Genomic DNA, 23837 nt, shown 5'->3' with positions numbered 1-23837 from the left:
CACCATGAATCTGAACATAGTCGGCTACTACTTGAAACACTAATTTGGGGGATGATTGGTTTCCATGGATACCTATAACTCTACTGCATACTAAGAAACCTAAAATCATTTCATTCCTTATTTATTGGACCTTTCTAAAATTTAAAGCTGAGCATTCTCATCTCCTCAGACTGCTATTTTTATTTCTCATCCCTCTATCTCTTCTTACTGCCTTTCTCTTCTTCAATGATGTCATTCCTTAATGACAACAGTGCCCCCAACCAACTCAGATGACCCCAAATATCTAGTTGTGTGTGTCTACCCCAAATCAATTTGTAACTCCAACATCAAGATAATTCACCCCTCCCTTGTATGGCTATTTGAAAGCCTCACATCTCACATAAAAGATCACCATGAAATCATCAGTTGTTTGACAGTCCCACTGTTTCTGCAGTTAAACGTGTGGCAGGTGGAGCCAGAGCAATAGCACAGCAGACTAGGCATTTGCCTTGAAAATGAATGACCTGAGTTCAATCTCCAGTATCTCATATGTTCCCCCAAGCCTGTCAGGAGTAATTTCTGAGTGCAGAGCTATGAGTAACCCTGAGCACCACCAGCCCAAGAACAAACAAGACATTTATTTAAAAAGAAAAATAAAAACAAAACAAAAAAGAACTGGTGGCAATGTCCATGTACCTTCAAAGACAAATGTCAAACATAGTCTGAATCAGAAAAAATTTCAGGCCTTCACTATGCCTATGTTCAACTGTTTCATCTTTGCTCGTATCTCTTTTTTTGCTTATTAAAAGCTAAATATTCAGGCTCCTTATTCATTCCATGCAGGGTTTCTCTCTCCTCCAAATGTAACCAGTGTTATAAAGTGTGATAATTGCAGACTTCCCTGGAAAATTAAAGCTGTTGATCCCTGGATGCCACCTGCAGTCGTCAGGCTGTGAAGTGAGGAGGGATGTGTCCATAGTGGGTATCAGAAGCATCCTTTCTCTCTTGCATCCCTTCCATATCTTGGAAATGGCTTGCCAAGATTTATTATCTTGCCTTTGTATTACTTTAATCAGAGGCCTTCAGAGATTACCCTTGAATTATTCCATGAGATTTTAGTTCCATCAAATGATAGGTTTAAGAAATTAGGCTTTGAGTCTAAAGAGATAGTACAGGAGGTAAAAGCTGCCTTGCCTGTAGTTGTCCCATGTTTGATCCCTGGTGACCCATGAGATCCCTTGAGCCTGCCAGGAGGAATCCCTGAGCACAGAATCAGGAGTAAACCATGAGTGAGCATAGCTGGTTGTGAACCCAAAAACAAAATAAAGAGAGAGAAAGAAAGGAGAAAGAAATGAAATGAAAGCGAAAGAAAGAAAGAAAGAAAGAAAGAAAGAAAGAAAGAAAGAAATAAAGAAAGAAAGAAAGAAAGAAAGAAAGAAAGATAGAAAGAAAGAAAGAAAGAAAGAAAGAAAGAAAGAAGAAAGAAAGAAAGAAAGAAAGAAAGAAAGAAAGAAAGAAAGAAAGAAGAAGAAAGAAAGAAAGAAAGAAAGAAAGAAAGAAAGAAAGAAGAAAGAAAGAAAGAAAGAAAGAAAGAAAGAAAGAAAGAAAGAAAGAAAGAAAGAAAGAAAGAAAGAAAGAAAGAAAGAAAGAAGAAGGAAGAAGAAAGAAAGAAAGAAAGAAAGAAAGAAAGAAAGAAAGAAAGAAAGAAAGAAAGAAGGAAGGAAGGAAGGAAGGAAGGAAGGAAGGAAGGAAGAAAGAAAGAAAGAAAGAAAGAAAGAAAGAAAGAAAGAAAGAAAGAAAGAAAGAAAGAAAGAAAGAAAGAAAGAAAGAAAAGAAAGAAAGAAAGAAAGAAGAAAGAAAAGAAAGAAAGAAAGAAAGAAAGAAAGAAAGAAAGAAAGAAGGAAGAAAGAAAGAAGAAAGAAAGAAAGAAAGAAAGAAAGAAAGAAAGAAAGAAAGAAAGAAAGAAAGAAAGAAAGAAAGAAAAGAAAGAAAGAAAGAAAGAAAGAAAGAAAGAAAGAAAAGAAGAAAGAAAGAAAGAAAGAAAGAAAGAAAGAAAGAAAGAAAGAAAGAAAGAAAGAAAGAAAGAAAGAAAGAAAGGAAGGAAGGAAGGAAGGAAGGAAGGAAGGAAGGAAAAAGAAAGAAAGAAAGAAAGAAAGAAAGAAAGAAAGAAAGAAAGAAAGAAAGAAAGAAAGAAAGAAAGAAAGAAAGAAAGAAAGAAAGAAAGAAAGAAAGAAAAGAAGAAAGAAAAGAAAGAAAGAAAGAAGGAAAGAAAGGAAAGAAAGAAGGGAAGGAAGGAAGGAAGGAAGGAAGGAAGAAAGAAAGAAAGAAAGAAAGAAAGAAAGAAAGAAAGAAAGAAAGGAAAGGAAAGAAAGAAAGAAAGAAAGGAAAGAAAGAAGAAGAAGGAAGAAGAAAGAAAGAAAGAAAGAAAGAGAACGAAAGACAGAAAGAAAGAAAGAAAGAAAGAAAGAAAGAAAGAAAGAAAGAAAGAAAGAAAGAAAGAAAGGAAAGAAAGAAGAAAGAAAGAAGAGAAAGAAAGAAAGAAAGAAAGAAAGAAAGAAAGAAAGAAAGAAAGAAAGAAAGAAAGAAAGAGGGGCCGGGCGGTGGCGCTGGAGGTAAGGTGCCTGCCTTGCCTGCGCTAGCCTAGGACGGACCAAGGTTCGATCCCCCGGTGTCCCATATGGTCCCCCAAGAAGCCAGGAGCAACTTCTGAGCGCATAGCCAGGAGTAACCCCTGAGCGGCACAGGGTGTGGCCCAGAAACCAAAAAAAAAAAAAAAAAAGAAAGAAAGAAAGAAAGAAAGAAGGAAGGAAGGAAGGAAGGAAGGAAGGAAGGAAGGAAGGAAGGAAGGAAGGAAGGAAGGAAGGAAGGAAGGAAGGAAGGAAAGAAAGAAAGAAAGAAAGAAAGAAAGAAAGAAAGAAAGAAAGAAAAGAAAGAAAGAAAGAAGAAAGAAAGAAAGAAAGAAAGAAAGAAAGAAAGAAAGAAAGAAAGAAAGAAAGAAAGAAAGAAAGAAAGAAAGAAAGAAAGAAAGAAAGAAAGAAAGAAAGAAAGAAAGAAAGAAAGAGAAGAACTTCTGAGATCCTTGTAGACTTTGAGCCATTAGTTCAATCCTGGCATTGCCCTATACTAAACATGATCCTGGTAACACGATTACCTGTGTTTCTCACCAGCACAATAACTGTGCCATTTTAGCAATCTCTGTTCATTGTAGCATCAACCATAAAGAAAGGCAGGGGTGGTGGTGGAGATAACCATGTTGGAAAGGAGAAATGGAGGCTTTGGGCTTCTGTAGATGAGGAAAGTGAGTTGTAATATTGCAAACCACAGTGTCTAAAATGAAAAAAAAAAAAAAAAGATAAAGGAAAGAGAGAAAAGGGGGAGGAAATACCTTCCACCGGAACAAGCAGGGGAAAGAGCTAGGGAGAGGGCAGGAGGAAGAGGGCAATAGGGAAACTGGGGACATTGCTGTCATTGGTGACAGAAAAAGTGCACTGGTGAAGGTGATGAAAAGCATATTACTGAAGCTCGATTATGAACAACTTTTGTAACTATGCATCTCATGGTAATCCAATTAAATTATTTATAAAATATATAAAACATTAAGGAAAAAATGAAAGCTGGGTAGTGTGCCATACCCAATAGTGCTCATAAATCATTTCTGCCAGGGCTCAGAAAGCATATGCATTGCCAGAGATAGATACCATATGTAAGACAAGCGCTCTACTTGCTATGCTATTGCTCCAACCCAAATTGAGTTTCTGACAAAGGATATTTTGGGTTCTCAGGTGGATGTAATGGAATCTACATATCAATCCTTAGTTTTTAGAAGTATATAGTGTCTTTGCTCAAAAAAGAAAAGTTCTATTGAATCATAGACTTTGGAAAAGCATTTGTAATATTTATACTATTCTAGGAAAAAAAATATATGCTCTTCTGCTTTCCTCTATGAAACAAATTTACTGAGGAAGTGAAAAATGTTAGGAAGGAGGAATGAGCTTCTATTATACTTTCTGACGCTTCTAGTCAGTAAATTCAGAAAGCAAACATTTTTTTTTCTTCATAATGGATTAGGCCTATCTTCAATGAAACATCAGCTGCATAGAATAAAATGATCCAAATTTCATGCTACTCTCTGCTTGTTCAGACCAACAAACAGATTTCTATCTTTATCACCTATTTGTGACAATTATAGCCAGAAATACAAAATCAGGGGCCGGAAAGATAGCATGGAGGTAAGGTGTTTGCCTTTCATGCAGGAGGTCATCGGTTTGAATCCCTGCGTCCCATATGGTCCCCCGTGTCTGCCAGGAGCAATTTCTGAGCCTGGAGCCAGGAATAACCCCTGAGCACTGCCGGGTGTGACCCAAAAAACCACACACACACACACACAAAAAAAAAAATACAAAATCATCAAACTTCTTTGGCCATTCTCAAGCTCACAAAATTAATGTCTGCTTTCATTTTGAATACACACTTTAACTATATATCATAAGCCATTTAAAAAAATATTCCAGATAACTAGAAATATTTTGTCACTTGGAATGTTCATTGTTCCCTAAATGGATATGTTTAAATGTCAAACACTGAAAGACACTTGTAAACACACTCAAAACACATAAAATCACAAGAACAAATTGACGAAGTAAAACAGTCAGTCACGCATATACCCCCAGTGCATTTGCAGAGGAAGCAAGCAGACAATTTGAGGAAGAGAGTCACTTCATGAGCACCTTCAGAACTGAACTACTGTTTTGTTGAACTCCATCTAGCTTTTGTCCCTCCAGTCTCTGTCTCCCTGGCTTCTCACTGACTCCGTGCTTTTCCCCTTGATTTTAGCATCTATTTTCTTTGCCTCACAGTCCTATGTTAAGAAAAAAAAAAAGTCTGTTCTTAGATGAAAAGAGACCCCGCAGCTGTTTTCTTGTTAGAGGGGAATTTATTCGATTGTGAAATGGTTATCAAGAGAAAAAAAATGTTCTTTTAAAAATATGCATTTTGAAAATGCAACAATAATCAAAACTAAAACCTTGGTTAAAAAAAGAGAAGAAAATGTCCACTTAAAAATTAAGAAAATTGCTTAAGAAATTTTTGAAGCGAACAATACCCCACTTTAGGGGGTGGTATCTGCAAAATATAAAATTAAAAAAATATATTGAGTTTTTCACATGTGATGATCAAAAAGTTGTTCATATTTATTCATTTTAATTTTAAGAGGAAACATTGTAATATAAATGATGTGAAGTCATCGTGATTTTGATTTTATTAATTTTAAGGATCAATAGATGAACATTACCTTATTTTTCATAACCAGTTTGCTTATAATTCGTTTAAGACAATATTCATAATTATATATAATACATACTTAATTATTTTCAACAAACTTCAAAGATGCAAAAACCCTATAGAGAGGTAAGCCAAGTATAATTGCATGATCATTTTAGTGCTCTTAATTAATATTGATTTCTTTTCATGTCTAAACATCTATTAAACATCATAGCAATGATACATAGAATTTATTTTCAACTCATTTTTGTTAGTTTGTATTTAAGTAAACTGAGGAGTACATTCAGTAGTACCAGGGATTCAAGCCAGGGTCAACCACATTAGTATTGGTACTGTCTCTCAGGCCTTAAATAAAATATTATTTTCAACTTCCTTCAACTCACTTTTAGAACACTTCATAAACTCTTAGGATCTACCATCCTCAACTCTCAAAAAATTTACTTCCTCAAAATATAAACATACTGGTGGCCAGAGATATAGCATGGAGGTAGGGTGTTTGCCTTGCAAGCAGAAGAACAGTGGTTTGAATCCTGGCATCCCATATAGTCCCCCAAGCTTGCCAGGAGCAATTTCTGAGCGTAAAGCCAGGAGTAACCCTTGAGCACTGCTGAATGTGATCCCCCCAAAAAATGAAAAAAAATATATAAACATACTGCCAAAGTTTAATGTCAATTTGCTATTGAACAAATATGAATTTGCAATACCAGCTCAAAAAATTACTTATTTTTTGTCATTATCATTCTGATAATTCAGGTGAAAAGATTGGACAAAGAAAATGGAATGAAAGGGTTTTGTTTTTAATTTGTGATAGTCAAAGTTTCTTGTAGTCTAGAAACAAGTTTTTAAATTGATAATGTACAGCATATATAAATAAAACAGCTATCCAGCACCAGGAAGCAGTAGATAGTAATAACTTCGATTCACACCAAAGAGGAAGAAAGGATGGTGAGTGGTGATTGCATGCTGACCTGAGTTGGTGGTTGAGGAAATCACATGACTTGATTTCAAAGAAAGACAATGAAGAAAATCTTTAAACATAGGAAGAACAAAGAACAGATTGGAAATGACCATAACAGAGGGGGATAGCCACACAGAGGCTGGAGTTTCACTTGATAAATGTAAAGGATGTGAAAGTGTTAAGTTCTTAGAAGAACTCGGAAGCATATGCTTGGATGCAGGAAATAACTGGATTTCAATGTTCAGGTTTTAAAAATCCAAGTAAAAAGCACAGTCAGATGCAAGGCATTCAGTGGCCAACCTAATCTTTCTAACGACATATTGAAACAGATTCATTCTTTAGCCACATCAGCCTAGTGAGTTTGTTACTACATATTCCATGCCTCAGTGTAGAATCAAAGAAAGAACAAATGAATTAAAGCATTCAAATTTATTTAGAAATGCATGATTACTTGCTGCTTCAAAACATAACTATGGTAAATGTTAAAGTATATTAAAAAATATATCACCATTTGCTGTTGTTCATCCCTCCAAAAATTCCTGTCTGACAAACAGCCAGAGAAATCTATACAATAATCTTAAGAGAATCCCTGATGAGATGGTTTGCTTTCAGACTTCTATACTTTAATCAAATACCAAAGGTTAAAATCAGTTTTCTGGATAATGTTTTCTTTAATAGCTATGTAAACAAAGTAATAAAATTAGGAAGCATAGAAGAACATAATATTAAACTGCTATTATAATTTTAATATCCATGAGCTTTGTAATAGAAAACAAAGCATATTTTAATAACAAGGAAAAATCATTAAAAGTTTATACACAAAAAAGCTGGTAATTTCTATTCCTCAAGTGTGTACCTATATTAGCAATAAGACTTAATTCTAATAACTAATTAAAATAGGAGTTTCATTTAAGCAAAATTTTTGTATCTGTGTTTTAATTTATATCTGAAACATAAATCTCTATGACTCGAATTTATGATACCTAAAAAATATTTGTATTTGAGATCAAATAAGAAGGGTTTGGGGGACGATGAGAAGATAGCACAAACTCACGTTGCATGCATCCAACTAGAGTCCAATTCCCAGCATTCCATATGGCCTCTCAAACACTGCCAGGAGCAATCCCTGGCACAGAGCCAGGAGTAATCCATGACCATTGCCAAGTGTGGCCCAAAAACAAACATTTTGCTGGATCTTTGAAAGGTGATATCACATATTATAAACGCTTTTTAATTTGGACTTCAATATAATTTAAAATGCACTGAAATGGTAACAGTAACTTGAATTTATATTTATATTTAAATTCATGATGAGAGAGTCATACCATCTAAATATTCCTTTTTCCTTCACAGTGATCTATTTAGAAACAGAGAATGCCAATTCTTGGACAGTTTCAAGAATTTGAAAAGGGTTTCATTAAAATAGACTCTGTCTTTGATAGTATCAGAGGGGATATAAGAGAATGTGAAAAGATATCTGGCAAAGAGAGCCAGTGGTATGCTGATATATGAATAGGAGATGTGTGGAGATTTAGTGTTACATTATGTCAAATATAATATCACACGTCTGACACCTATGCATTCTAGAAACAATATTTTAAGATATTATAAACAATGTCACTTTAATTAAAAAGTTTAAATAATTATTATCTCATTATTTAACACATGTAGTAAATATATCATTTTAAATAATAAAGTACTTCCTCCTTATCATAATACACTTATCTATCTGAAAGGTGATAGTATTTTAAAAAAATAAATGTTAAATAACTACACTAACAACTAGCATGACAATGTCAATGAATGAGAGAAGTAAAATGCCTGTCTTGAATACAGGCAGAGGTGGAGGCATTGTTGCACTGGTGAAGGGGGTGTTCTGTTTATGACTGAAACCCATCTACAATCATGCTTGTAATTATAGTGCTTAAATAAAAATTAAAAAAAGGAAAGAAGGAAGGAAGGAAGGAAGGAAGGAAGGAAGGAATAGACACAAAGAGAGAAAGAAAGAAAGAAAGAAAGAAAGAAAGAAAGAAAGAAAGAAAGAAAGAAAGAAAGAAAGAAAGAAAGAAAGAAAGAAAGAAAGAAAGAAAGAAAGAAAGAAAGAAAGAAAGAAAGAAAGAAAGAGAGAGAGAGAGAGAAGAGAAAGAAAATGAAAGAAAGAAAGAAAGAAAGAAAGAAAGAAAGAAAGAAAGAAAGAAGAAAGAAAGAAAGAAAGAAAGAAGAAGAAAGAAAGAAAGAGAGAGAGAGAAAAGAGAAGAGAGAGAGAAGAGAGAAAGAGAGAGAGAGAGAAGAAAGAGAGAGAAAGAGAAAGAAAGAAAGAAAGAAGAAAAGAAAGAGAAAGAAAGAAAGAAAGAAAGAAAGAAAGAAAGAAGAAAGAAAGAAAGAAAGAAAGAAAGAAAGAGAGAGAAAGAAAGAAAGAAAGAGAGAGAGAGAGAGAGAGAGAGAAAGAAAGAAAGAGAGAAAGAAAGAAAGAAAGAGAGAGAGAGAGAGAGAAAGAAAGAAAGAAAGAAAGAAAGAAAGAAAGAAGAAAGAAAGAAGGAAAGAAAGAAAGAAGAATGAAAGAAAGAAAGTAAGAGAGAGGAAAGGACGGAAGGAGGAAGGAAGAAGGAGATGAGAGAGAAAGAGAAAGAAAGAGAGAGAGAAGAAAGAAAGAAAGAAAGAAAGAAAGAAAGAAAGAAAGAAAGAAAGAAGAAAGAAAGAAAGAAAGAAAGAAAGAAAGAAAGAAAGAAAGAAAGAAAGAAAGAAAGAAAGAAAGAAAGAAAGAAAGAAAGAAAGAAAGAAAGAAAGAAGAACGGAAGTAAGAAAGAAGAAACAGAAAGAAAGAAAAAGAAAGAAAGAAAGAAAATGAAAGAAAGAAAGAAGAAAGAAGGAAAGAAAGAAGGAAAGAAAGAAGGGAAAGAGAGAGAAAGAGAAAGAAGAAAGAGAAGAAAAGAGAGAAAGAAATGTTTGAACCAGAGAGAGATTTCAAAAGGCTGGGCACATTGATATGCAAACAGGAAGCTTGGCTTGGATCCGGTACCCCAAACATTTTCAGAGTTAGTAATAGCCCTGGAGCACCATCAGGTGTAACCCCTGAAACTGAAATACTTAGTGATCATTGAATACATTTTTTCTAATTGCACAAATCAGCCTTGATTTGTTTTAAGTAACATATACAAAAGAATTCTTTATTTTGATTTCAGTCAGTAACAGTATTTGTAACGCTTCCTCCCAATGATGGCAAAATAATTTTAAAAATGAAAATTACCCTAAAATTTTAATAAAATTGATCCATAGAGTATAAACCCCTGATCTTCTTATGACCAACATGTAGTGTCCATGCTTTGCAGGCACAGTCTCAATGGTTATGATTAGAAAACCAGGAAGAATATTTTGAAAAGAATCCTTGTTAAAACTCAATTGTGTTCTATATTTTAATTAGTCTAAATTCCAACAGAGATCCAATGGCATACTGAACTCTTCTATAAGCTCTCTTCTTTGTCATATGTATTCTCTTACGTTGATTCTAAAAGTTCAAAATTCAATTTAGGCACTTTAAAATATTAGCATTCAATTGGATCAACAATTTTGATAAAATGTTTTAAAAGGAGAAATCTAAAGGGGCAAAATTTGGATGTTAAAGTAGCAATAAACTGCATGATATTTCAGAGCATCCATATATATCCTGTGTCACCACCAATTGATGATTTCCTTTTAAAATATGTTCATTTGACCTGAATGGAGTCTATAGTTAATCCGTGACAATATACCCCAAGGGTGGAGAAACCCCATAGCGCTTAGGCAAGTAAATTCCTTTTCGAATGACCCCAATGATTTATTGTGTCAGTGCAGAGGGAAAAAGAAAGGGCAAAAAGCACAAAACATTTTTTATCTTTTATATAATTTTTTCATCATTTTTTATTATTTTTTTATTTTATTTACCTATCTACTTTTTGTCGATTTCTTTGTTTTGGTGAGGTTATAGAAGTTTGTTGTCCCTATCTATATTTATATTGTTTTTTTTTCCTTCTTTTCTTTTCTTTCTTTAGGTGCTCCGCCATGTTTTTTAACTCAAGACTGTGGCTTTTTTTGTGGTGCCTATCGTCATCACTGGAGTGCTCACTGGATATTTGACAATTCTTTTTGTACTGTTTGGGCATGAGAGCCTCTAGATTGGATTTCGCCCATTTTCAGCATATTAGACTTTTACCCCAGTTTACTACTTTTCTCTTCTTCAAATAAAACCACATAACTTGAACTATGTAGTCCTTCCTCCCAGTTAGAGGGGGAAATAAGGGAGGCACCAAGACCAAGTCTTCTAAGTAGTAAGCTAGGTACAGAGGAGACCACATATTCTCGCAGCCCCGGGAGTGAGGGAGGAGGATATGGGAGGTAGGACGAACACGGAGGGGTAGGGAGGACAAATCGGTGATGGGAATCCCCCTGATTTTATGTAAATATGTACCCATAATATTATTGTCAACAATATGTAAACCACTAGGATCAAAATAAAAATTATATTAAAAATATGTTCATTTGTATCAACATATCTCCAATTTATACGAATGCCTTGCCTTTCTAACATTGCCTGGACTATTATGTATAGAAAACCAGTAATTCCTGGGATTCCAGAAATTTTACTCAGAGTTCACATTTTATGGTTTTACATTAAATGGTTTAGAATAGTGCAATATTTGTATGTACTTAATATTAATACATATTCTTAAAAACTTGAGCTATACAGAAATATAACTAATATTGATGATTACAGCACTTAACATGCTTAATTAAATAAATCTCTATTTGTAAAATAAAGGAAATATGGATGACAAGAAGTGAAAATTTCATTTTTAAGAGAAAATAAATGTATTTTCTACTAACTCAAAGATACAAGGGAAAAATTTATCTTGTGTATTATCTAACAGGCCTTCCAGAACTAAAGACCGCAGGAGGCAAGGCTAACAAAATTAATATGCAAAGAAGCTCAACATGAGGGACCTATAATTTTCTTGCAAATGGTTTCGCTTTAAGGATGAAACAACACAAGACAATACCAATTTCTTTCTCTCTCTCTCTCTCTCTCTCTCTCTCTCTCTCTCTCTCTCTCTCTCTTTCTCTCTCTCTCTCTCGTTTTTTGTTTTTTTTTTTTTTGCAAATAGATGAAGCTTTAAAAAAAATTACCACATGACAGCAGGTGGGTAGAATCTAAACAAGTGGGTAGTCAAAGTAAGGGGGTCCAAATTTGATTTGCTTCACATTTCCCAAACTAATTTGAATTCATTGATATGTCTTTTAAAAACCAACTTGGGTGGATATATTTCATGAACGGTTGGCTATCTGTCAGACTTAAAGTCAACACATAGTAAATTTGGTAAGCCACCATCTAGTCCTGAGCAAGAAAGGTTCTACAAAAATCACTGTGGTAGAATTAAAATATTTCCGATCATTTTATCTTAGACTTCTTTACTTAAAATCCTTACTGCTTAATATTATGAATTTGCTCTCTAGTATAAATAATCTTAACAATTCAGTAGCAAAAATTTTCAAATCTTTATTTCATTATCACGCTACACTGATTTTTTTTAAAGTCAGACAGAAAATGAAGCATTAACATTTTAAACAAATAATGTGATTTTCTTAACCTTCAAACTCAGTAAGTCAAAGTTAAATAATTCATTTCCAGTTATGAAATTAGTTCATCTTTGAATGCTTTTTTTCATACTTATTCTTAAGTAGTTAGCAATATTTAGGTGCTATCCATCTTCTGATAAAAGATTTCACTGTTATTAAATGTTTTAAATGTATTCCTGCACTCCAGGAATAGTTCGGTGCTGTACTCTTCCTATCAATTTAAAATATGTTAGTGTCAGACAAGCTTTGAAACTAACAAATCAGTCCAGTATAATTTGAAAATTTTAAATCTAGGCTTTAGAGAAAAGAACAGTATGTCAAATTGAATATCTCATTTCAATACTAAATAATTTGATTGTCTGGTGTGTCCAAAAATGATCTGTTGCAACAATAAGATAAAATAGTTTACATCCTAACAATACTGAGGCTTTGGAACAAAATCGCATGCATTTTTATTTAATTTCTTATATAAGTAAATGATTAAATCTAATTGACAAATGATCTATCTGTTTCAAATCACTTCATGCCACAGATGCAGAGGTTTTGTTGTTTTAATAGTTCGCTTTAGAACAACTGATATAATAAGTGTTAAAACAATATTTTCTCTAAAAGAAAAAAATGGCACTTTTGCTACTGTGTGTCGTAGTTTTGAACTTGGTTATTAAACACATCGAGCACACTTTTACCTCATAATGGTGAATTTATAATCAAAGATATTAATATACTAGATTAATGTAGTGTAATGTTGTGTAATGTCGTGTTTTACAATAGCAGACTAGAAAAGTCTAAATGATTCATACCCCAGGGAAGAGTTGGTGCTATCAATTTAAAGTGTTTAATATACATTTATTTAAATGTGAAGTTGCACTTTGCCTGAGGAATGAGTATTTAAATTGACAGCCTAATAAAATTCCTATAACTAATGTAGACTCTTTCCTCCCCACTTACTTATTAGTCATATTTTAAAATCATTCATTTAGAGACACCAGAGAAGCAAGTGAACTAATTGTTTAGGGATAGAATAATTGTTTAGGGAATTAAATGTTAATTCTATGGCTATCATTTTTTTATCGTAAACATAAAAGAGCTTTGATTTTTAATCTTCATTTTTGAGACTAAACAGAAACCTGGATTTATGGCAGTACATAAAACTTATTCCATGAAGAGGAAGAGTCAGAATATTTTAAAGAAATAGTTTAGTAACATTATGTAGAAGTGACCACAATCATAGTGAAATACCAATTTACAACCTCAAGAATGTTGATTAACAAAAGAAAAAAACACATTTCTTACATATATATAAAAATGAACCTTCTCTTTAGAAATATTTTAGATCATTAAATTCTCACACATTAATATGCTTTATTTTATTCCCATAATTTATGGGTCTTGATCAATTTAATTGTTGTAGACATCATAAAATTGAATTACTTTTCATGCAATCAAATTAGTTACATTAATTACTTGCTGGAGTTATAAATATGGAAATCCAGTAAAGAAAACAGTTTTCATCCTTCCCAAATAAACCATTACTAATCTGTTTTTACTTCTGTCTTAAGCAAAATGAAAATTATCCTACTATGTACAAAAATAAATGACTAAATTTGTTTGTATATTCTTCATTTGCTTTATTTTGCCCTTATCAGGAGTTAGTACGAGACATAAACAAGGCAAGAACTTACAACTTGAGCCAGGGAAAAAAGCTCAAAGTTCTAGAACATATTCCATTGCATGTAGGAGCCTCTGGTTCAACCCCCAGTTCCCTATGATCTCTTGGGCACTGTGGCCAGGAATGACTTTTGAGTACTGAGCCAGGAGTGTCCTTGACACCACCACTACCCAATAAGGGCAACAAAACAAACAAACACACACGCACACACACACACACACACACACACACACACACACACCACTTGTGCTAGATCTATTTCCACACATTGTATATAATGACTCACTGAAATCTAATGGAAGTGCCAAAGTGGGAATGTTTTAACCAGTAATTCTTTTTCTCTTCCCACTCTTCTTGCACTTAGGTATCTCAAGGCTGGAAAGAGCATGTATGTATGTGTATACATACACACAGCAAGGCTAAATTTAAGCCAGTTGTAAACTTATGAGATAAGTCCACTGTAAGAAGGGTTATTTTTGACCTTTCCAAATGTAAAATTAAACAAGAACCCCTATGCTTTTCAGCTCATCATGGTTTAAAATCTAATATTTGGCTTGAGACACATAGTGTCAGGTGAATACAGAAATTTGCATTTTGGTTTGACAAGTATCCTGTTCTTACAAGAAGACTTAGAGGAAAACCTTTTGCTTTTGTACCACACTTTATAACTACTTCTTTGAAATACTAAAATGATTTCTTGTTTCTTCCTAATTACATTGGCTAACACATTATAAATTTTTTATTAATTTCCAATAGTTATCATAACCTGTTCACACAACCAGCCATGATAAAGAGTAAGAATTCAAAGGAGCAACTTCCAGTTAGAAATATCACTTATTGCTGCTGCATATGAATGAAAAAATTAAATTTTGAAAGAGGTTGGGTCTGGAGAGTATCATCTTGAGTGGAATTAGTCAGGAGGAGGAGGAGAAAGACAAAAAATAATCACTCTGTATGTGGGATGTATAGAAACAAAGGAGGACAATAACAAATGCCAAAAGGCAACAGAAACAGCAACTAGAAGACTACCACAGAGGTTTTGGGGGCAGAGACGTTGAGAGAATGATGGAAAGAAATGGATTTTGTAGTGAAGACTGTGGTGCTGGAATATTTGATGTATGAACCCCTATCCAAACAATTTTTCAAATGATGCTTTCAGAAATAAAATGAGAAATTAAAACGTAAAATAAGTCTAAATGGAACTAAAATAATAAAATGTAAAAGATTCTTTATTAAACTGTTCACCAAACTGAGAATTAAATAATTGTATTTGATAAAAAAAAACAGTAATGAATATTATGGTTTTGTATAGAATGAAGTCAGATATAAATTTTCTTGAAAGAGTATAATTTGTTTTGAGTTCTTAGAGCACTAAAATATAATCACCAGTGTTCAGGGGCCACACCTGGTGGTGCTTGGAGGACCAAATGCAGTGCTGGGATCTAACTGAGATCACAGTGTAAGATCAGAGCCTTAACCAATTGGACAATTTTTTTTTTTTTTTTTTTGGTTTTTGGGCCACACCCTGTGACGCTCAGGGGTTACTCCTGGCTATGCGCTCAGAAGTTGCTCCTGGCTTCTTGGGGGACCATATGGGACGCCGGGGGATCGAACCGCGGTCCGTCCTAGGCTAGCGCAGGCAAGGCAGGCACCTTACCTCCAGCGCCATCGCCCGGCCCCACCAATTGGACTATTTTTGCAGCCCAATTTTTTCATTATGAAATAACACCGAGTAGGGGATGGAGCGATAGCACAACGGTACGGAGTTCACCTTGCATGCAGCCAACACAGGATGAACCCCAGTTCAAATTCCGACATCCCATATGGTCCCCAGAGCATGCCAGGAACGACTTTTGAGCACAGAGCCAGACATAAATCCTGAGCGACTTCTATGTGACAAAAAAAAAAAAAACCACCAAATAATATAAAATAATATTGGGCACCACTAAAACGAATTTGTCAATAAAGCAACTTCAAGAGTATTTCTTTTACTTTTAAACATTCTTCTCAGAAATTTGTAGTTATATAAAATAACATCAGACTACTGTAATTTATAAAATCAGAGATTATAAAAGCCTATAAATATTTACATATGCATACTAGTTGTGATTTAAATATCAATAATCTTTTAAGCCTTTGTATCCATGTATTATCAGTTTAAATTTCTATATCTACTTAGTCATTCTTTTGAAATCATAAAATACATTTTTAATTTGAGCTCCACCAGACTACATATGATTTAAACATGTTTACAAAGCACAGGATATTTGTATTGAGAAGCTACGAGAGTCTTTAAAAGTAATAAATTTTGTCATGTTTTACCATTTCCAAAGAGGAAATTGTCAGATTGAAACCATTTGTAGCTGTGGAATGGAGCAGTCAAAAAAATTACTGAACATACCTGATTCAATGCCACTATGTACCTCAAATATTACTGTGAAAGATTTGTAATTCAAGTTGGTCACAATAAAAATTATTTTAAAAAATCACTAAGCATAAATGTGTTCATTCATTCTTAAAACTATTGGATTAAATAAATGTTGCCATAGGTTTTATTATAATTTTCATTTGTGATAAATGCCATTGATTTGCTATTTACTTCTCAATTGATTTTATTTGCCAAATTATATACCAAATAGTCCCATGAGCTTACTGAATATATGAGGGCTAACAATGAAAAATGTACATAGTTTTAGCACCAACTTTGTAAATTGCCTTAATAATAGCTGGTATAATGTAATAGTATTTTCAACCAGTACTTTTAATTTCTAGCTCATAAAGCCTTTTCATTGAACCCCAAGGGTGTAGCTATAAAAGTAAGATTTAATTTTGTATATTATGTGGCCTAAATTGGTTTTAAAGCAATGGGAGAAACATGCGGTTACAAAAGAGAGACTGAAATTATTATGACTTGATATGAATTTCTGTAATACAATTAATTGTTACTTCTATTGTAAGATAATTTGTAGTGAAAATGTAAGGCTAATCAAAATATAGACTACACCTTACTATTTTTCAAGGTGTGGCAAATGTATATCAGATTTTTAAGAGACCATTTATCAACATATTTTTCCCATACCTTCAAGTGGTCAGGTAATCTGAAAAAGGCCAAATATATTTACATAACCTTAACCACCCTAGAATATTTCTTAGCTACACTAATTTCCAGAAAACCATTTACCCATTGAGACAAAACAAGGCAAGTTCACCAATTTCCTTTTATTTTCCTGATATTTTTCTATAATAAATTGAAAACTTCATTATGTTTGCATGGTAGTTTACAAATTGGTATTAAGTTCCCATTTGTAATTTCATTTTGCTCCTATGTGACTCTTTAGAGAAAATATTACTATTTCTATATTATGGGTGAATAAACTTAGTACCTGGTCTAAGATTAGTGCATTCAGACAACTAACTTATATGTCACCTGCAAAACATAATTTTAAGATGTGTACAAAGTGATAGTGTTGGGTTCTAGGAAAAAGTCATGTGTCTTGTATAACTGGATGATCAATTTAATATTCTACAGTTCATAGGCTACCAAACAATTTATATAAATCACTAACATTATCTCAAGTCACTTTAAAGTTACCTAAAACTTACTCTTTTAAATATCAAAATGTGAGGGGAAAAATTATGAGTACCATGTAGACATTCTTAATAGTGTGAATAATAGCTATACAAATAGCTCCACTGTTTAAGCAAAATACTTAACATTTGTTGGCTTATATTTCTTTATTTTTGTTTTGTTTGTTTTGTTTTGTTCTGGGCCATACTCAGCACTCAGAGGTTACTCCTGGCTTGTCACTCGGTTTGATCCCCAGTGTCCCACAAACCAGGAATGATTTCTGAGCACATAGCCAGGAGTAATCCCTGATCATCACTGGGTGTGGCCCAAAAAACAAGGAAAAAAAATTATAAATATTTTCATTTTAAATGACATTGTAATTTAATTTATTTTCTTTCTAAGTTACGTTAGTTGCAGTTTTAAGAGACAGAGATAATGGGGCCGAAGAGATAGCATGAAGATAAGGCGTTTGCCTTGCGTGCACAAGGTCAGTAGTTCGAATCCCGGCATCCCATATGGTCCCCCAAGCCTGCCAGGAGTGATTTCTGAGCATAGAGCCAGGAGTAACCCCTGAGCACTGCCGGGTGTGACCCAAAAACCAAAAAAGAGAGAGAGAGAAAGAGAAACAGAGAGACAGAGAGAGAGACAGAGATACTACATAAGAAAGTCTTTTTCCACATAAGAGCCCTATTTCCAAGTTTGTAAGTCAGTTAGTAAATTATACTTATTAACTTAAGCAATTCATTTCACATAACAAGGGTTCAAAATCTGTTAAGACAAAATAATTGGGATTTCTACAGTCATATCCAGTTTCAGAATTTAAATAATGTAGAAGTCTCTTAAGTATTTTTGCAAGATTGCTACATTAAATTAATTATACTAATGTTAACTACATTATTCATTCTTTCCCAGAAATGGCATAACAGTATTTAATATTATCAAAATTTTGAAAATTCTTTCACACACATGTGCACATGAACACACATCGACGTAAATAACAGGTCAGTAAAATCCCTAGAGGTATCTCTTAAAGTATTATTATTTAGTATGTGAAATAAAAAGCTACTATAAGTTAAAAATTTCTCATTTTATTCATCAATAAGGGGAATTTTATCTTAGAATTATGAAATCTTTGCCGGGAGTTTATCTTACTATCAAAAGATGGGATAGATAGAAATCGACTCCAAAATGCTGCCTGAAATTTACCTAAACTTAAACAGAAATTCGCTTTTTGGTAATTTTTGAGCCACACCTATCTTTACTCAGGGCTTAATCCTGGCTCTGTCCTCAGGGATCACACCTGGCGGGGAACAAGGAACCATATATAATGATTCTGACTGAATCCAGGTCAGTTGCATGCAAGGCACTTTAACTATCTCTGCAGCCCTAAACTTAGTTTGATGAGCTGCCCCTGGCTTCTATGACTTTCCCTTAAATTTGAAATGGCTCCAAGATAAAGGACTATGAGCAAAAACTTTGTGGCTTTCCGAATCACATGGCACCAGGCTCCTTAGAAAGACCAGGCTGTGTACTCCCTGATTTAAAAGCCGACTTGGCATTAATTTATTACCAATCTGGGCTATTGTTGTTTTTCCTTTACCCACACCCCGCCCCAGATAGTCCTTAACCAAACATTGAATTTGTGTGATATCTATGATTACACACTGACCAAATCTGGCAATAGGAACACTTGGAAGGAAGCCTAGATGGTGCCATATATTCACAATGGAACTATGTTTTTTTTTTGTTTTGTTTTGTTTTGTTTTTTGGGTCACACCCGGCAGTGCTCAGGGGTCACTCCTGGCTCTATGCTCAGAAATCACTCCTGGCAGGCATGGGGGACCATATGGGATGCCTTCTGCATGAAAGGCAAACGCCTTACCTCCATGCTATCTCTCCTGCCCCTGGAACTATGTTTTTATACATTTGCCAGGAATATAAACTGGTAAGTGATTGCTGAAAACTCTGCTTTTCAATCTGCTCTGCAAATACAAAGGTGCATGGTCCTGAAGTCAGCTCCTCCAAGGACAACACCATTGCTGTTGCTCAGTGCTTCATTCCTGATTACAAGGGGGAGAGATGTACCTGGATGGATGGAATAATCAAGCTGGGATGAAGTAGGAGAAGCTGGTTCATTGTGTGTGTGTGTGTGTGTGTGTGTGTGTGTGTGTGTGTGTGGTTTTTGGCAGTGCTCAGGGGATATTCCTGGCTCCAGGCTCAGAAATTGCTCCTGGCAGGCACGGGGGACCATATGGGGCACCAGGATTCGAACCGATGACCTCCTGCATGAAAAGCAAACACCTTACATCCATGCTATCTCTCCGGCCCCATTTTGTGTGTGTGTGTTCATTTTTTTTTTTTTACCTTTTCCCTTGCTACTACCTAGATCCCTCATAGCTGTAGCTTATGAAATGTATAAGCAATGCAAGCAGGTACTCATGAAGGGCTCCAGTGTGTTCCCACCCTCCTCCATGAAGAACATGCATCCTGGACCCTCCAAGACTAAGAGATATTCAGACATAAAGATCGTGAGTTCCCATGAAAAGACACAAACTGATGGGAGGGTTCAAAGGAGAAACTAGGGCGAGAAGCTTTACATACCTGATGGGATGCAATGGATAAGGAGGTATTTTCTAACCTGTTGTGCTCGAGATTCCACTGGCCAGTACAGTGCCTCTCTGAATTACTCAGTGCACAAACGTTTGCTGTGAAGAGGTATGTTTCTTGGCAACAGCTTTAACATGGTACAAGTGACTTTTCTGCACTGCTAAAAAGATGTTTTATTCATTAGCGGCCTTCATTTGCTGGTTTGAGTGGCTGCATGTAACCCTCCTCCCCTTCCAGACCTAGGCTGTTTTCTGGTTGTGAACATCTCCCTTGACTTCTGAGCTATATATATCCTTGCTCCTCATCTACACAGTCCCCACATTCTTAAAGGGATCTTGCAAAACATATGAAATGAATGGATGATAACGCCACTTCCTGTTATGTAGGCAACGAAAGCCATCATCAGAGAATTCCTAGAGTATGAGCCAAGATGCTCTGAGCACTGCATAGTATTTCAGAAGTCAGAGAGGTAGTTCAGTGACTAAGGAACTTGCTTTGCAGTGAAGCCATAGTAGCTGTGACCCTGGTTCAAATCCTGTGTGTGGCCTCCCAAAAAAATTAACAAAACAAAAAAATATTATAGACTAATTTTAGGTCAAGAGTCAAATGAATGGGGCAGTATAACTGAACTACCTGAATGTATTCCAATTTTCTATCCATAGAACTTTTCCAATACAAATATAATGATCTATCAAATTAGATGTTTTAACCTGAAGTTGCCACAAGCTTCATTTAACACATATTGATCTGAATAAAATATTGATAGTTCTCAAAGCCAACTCTTTTGTATTGTTCAGCCAACTGACAAAGGCAACCATCCCAACATAAATCTATAAAAATAGAACCTTCTCAGCAATAATTAAGGTGTTTGAGCTCCAAGAATCAGACCATTCTGATGTATTAATTGGGTTTTTGTGGGGGTATTTATGTGGGTATGTATTTATGTTGATTGTAAAAAAATATACCTAGGTCGGGAAATGGTGATTAAAGGGGGAAATTGGGTAAGGAGAGACTAGAGAGTAAACAGGAAGTCTATACTTTCTGCTTCATTTTGCTGCGACTTTAAAATTTCTGAGGAAAAAATAAGTTTCCATTTAAATAAAAATACACCAGAGAAATAGTACAAGGATTAAATAACATGCTTTGCTTAGACTGTCTCTGGTTAGATTCCTGGCACCATATATGATTCCCTGACCATTGTGAAGACCCCAGAGCTCAGAGCCAGTAGCTGTCCCTGAGCACCACCAGCTCATGTGTCCCCAAAACAAGATAAATAAAACACAGCAATAAAAAGGCAAGAAAATATTTCCATCCTGAAATAATTTTGTCTAGGCATTTTTATATACACAATGGAATATTATGCAGCCATCAGGAGAGATGAAGTTATGAAATTTTCCTATACATGGATGGACATAGAATCTATTGTGCCAAGCGAAATAAGTCAGAGGGAGAGAGATAGACACAGAATAGTTTGATTCACCTATGGATTTTAAGAAAAATATTGTAATAATGCCCAGAGTCAGTAGAGATAAAGACTGGAAGGACCAGCTCACGATATGAAGCTAACCACAAAGAATGGTGAGCAGTTAGAGAAATAACTACACTAACAATTATCATGATAATGTTAATGAGTGAGAGAAATAAAATGCCTGTCTCGAATACAGGCAGGGGTAGGGGAAGAGGGAGACGGGGGGAGGGGGGTGCATTGGTGGTGGGTATGTTGCACTGGTGATGAGAATGTTCTATTTTATGACTGAAACTACAATCACGTTTGTAATTATGGTGCTTAAATAAAAATATTAAAATAAACAAAAGCCGATCAAAAGGATTATTATGCTAAAGTCACACAACTACTTAGTAATAGATTCTATGCCCCCAAAGTACTTTCCAGGTGATAAGTGGAAAATTCTCTTTTCCTTCTGTGAGTTACACAGCAATGTAAAAGTACCAGTAAAAAATTATCCAGAACATGCAGATCTATCTGGCCACCATAACTTCCTGTGACAGAGCCAACCAGTGAGTGCTAGAGATTAGTTTCAAGCTAACAAATATCAAGACCACAATGGAATTACCACATATCACATTCTAGTCCTCGGCTGTATCCATCCTCTCAGGCCTGACATGCTAGATGAGTAGTGTTACCAATCATGTTCCACAATACTTTAAAGCTATAATAAATTTGCTCAGATTGTTTCCACTTGTTAGGGATACAGTGAGCATTTGTACTTTATATCCTCAGAGTGAGCATGTAAATACAAATATATAAATTATATCAATACCTGAGTAGATACTATAAAACAGTTGAATGTTAGAAGTGGACAAAAGGAGATGGGATGTTATATTCTTTCCTAATTATTCCTAATAAGGTTCGATTCCTTCCTAATATTCCTAAACTGTGAGGCATATGACTTTCTAAGTATCCATTATATAAAATGTATCAAATGGCATTCAGTGAATAGTTATATACTGGTCCCTGGATTCATACAAAATGCTTCAAAAGTTGAGCATGCTGTGGAGGAGGCTCATACTACAAAGGAAGTAGATTATTATGATGGCATTATGGGCCTTGGGAAGTGAAGCTTAGGCTGGAACTTGTAGCAGAGTAAGAGTGAGCTGAAGTGGCCCAATGACATGCTCTCACTAGGAGACCATAGTTGGCCGTGTGCTCACACCACGATTAAGGCATGCAGTGTTCCATGAACAACACAACTAAAGTGCATAGGCATGAGTGAAAAGCTCAAATATCAACCACAGAGTGAAGGGTAACAAACAAATGAAAGTATTCTTTAAAAAGGAAATGTACCTATTTGTGACAATGAAAATCAATCGGGAGAGCATTATGCTCAGTGAAATAAGCTGATCAAAACAGGATCCGCTTACATGTAGTATCTAAAATAGTTGAAGTTGGGGCTGGAGATATAGTATAGAGGCAAATTATTGATCTGAATTTGATCCCCAGCCAAGCAAACTGGAAGATGGGAGAGCACCAAAAAAACAACTCCCGGCAGAAGGAACAGCACCAAATACTTGTCAATCAGATGCCTTTGAGGTAGCACTGGAAAAAGATCAATTTCCTAAAACATCATTCGATATTTTAGAACACTCACTGATATTCTCTTTCTGGCATGGATCAAAGACTGAGCAACTTCTCCAAAGACTCCATTTTCAAGACTTTTCAAATGCACACCTTTGTCTCATTCGTTAAGTCAATGTGGTCTATTCCATTATTCTCACAGCATTTTCTCTTCTACTTTTAATTTATTTTCCTAAACTAAAAATCAGTGTAGTAGAGACACAATTGCTATGTAAGCTTTCATATAAATTATAAAATACCAAATATGATATACTAATAAAATTAAGCTCAGCCAGACAGTCCTTTCCATGCAAAACTGAATCAAAATTAGCTTATTTATGTAATACCAGAATTAAGTGAGTATGCACCATATTTACAAAAGAAAGCCATTAGGCAATATGCTCTAGAATATCTTCTCAGTATACATAAGACACAGAGAAGATAAAATGAAAAAAAATGTGTAGTATTATGTCTGATTACTCATGCTAAACTGTGTTGTTTTGATGTCTGGTCACACCCAAGAGTACTCAGGGATTACTCAAGGTACTGTGCTTGAGAGTTGCTCCTGGTGGTGCTCAGAGAATCATGTAGATCTTGAATCCTAGCATCAAGCAATCAAATCATGTACTCAACACTTGAAGCCATCTCTCTAACTCTAGAACTATATAAGTAAAAGAAAAGTTCATTAATTAATAGGATGAGAAAACATGGTTATTGTATTATTTTTCTAATATCCAAAAGACCAGGACATAATTTTTATAATTTAAAAGCAGATTACAAAGTGCACTTCTATTTAAGATTTTTTAATGTGGGGCCCGGAGAGATAGCACAGCGGTGTTTGCCTTGCAAGCAGCCGATCCAGGACCAAAGGTGGTTGGTTTGAATCCCGAAGTCCCATATGGTCCCCCGTGCCTGCCAGGATCTATTTCTAAACAGACAGCCAGGAGTAACCCCTGAGCACCGCTGGGTGTGGCCCAAAAACCAAAAACCAAAACAAAACAAAAAAGATTTTTTAATGTAAGGCTCATCCCAAAGTAATTAAATTAACTTCAGAAACCACCAAAAGTTTTTCTTAGTACTTGCTTTCACTATG

The sequence above is a fragment of the Suncus etruscus genome, chromosome 13 (genome assembly GCF_024139225.1).
Source record: "Suncus etruscus isolate mSunEtr1 chromosome 13, mSunEtr1.pri.cur, whole genome shotgun sequence".
In the NCBI taxonomy this organism is placed as follows: domain Eukaryota; kingdom Metazoa; phylum Chordata; class Mammalia; order Eulipotyphla; family Soricidae; genus Suncus; species Suncus etruscus.
Note: the sequence above shows the minus strand (reverse complement) of the source record.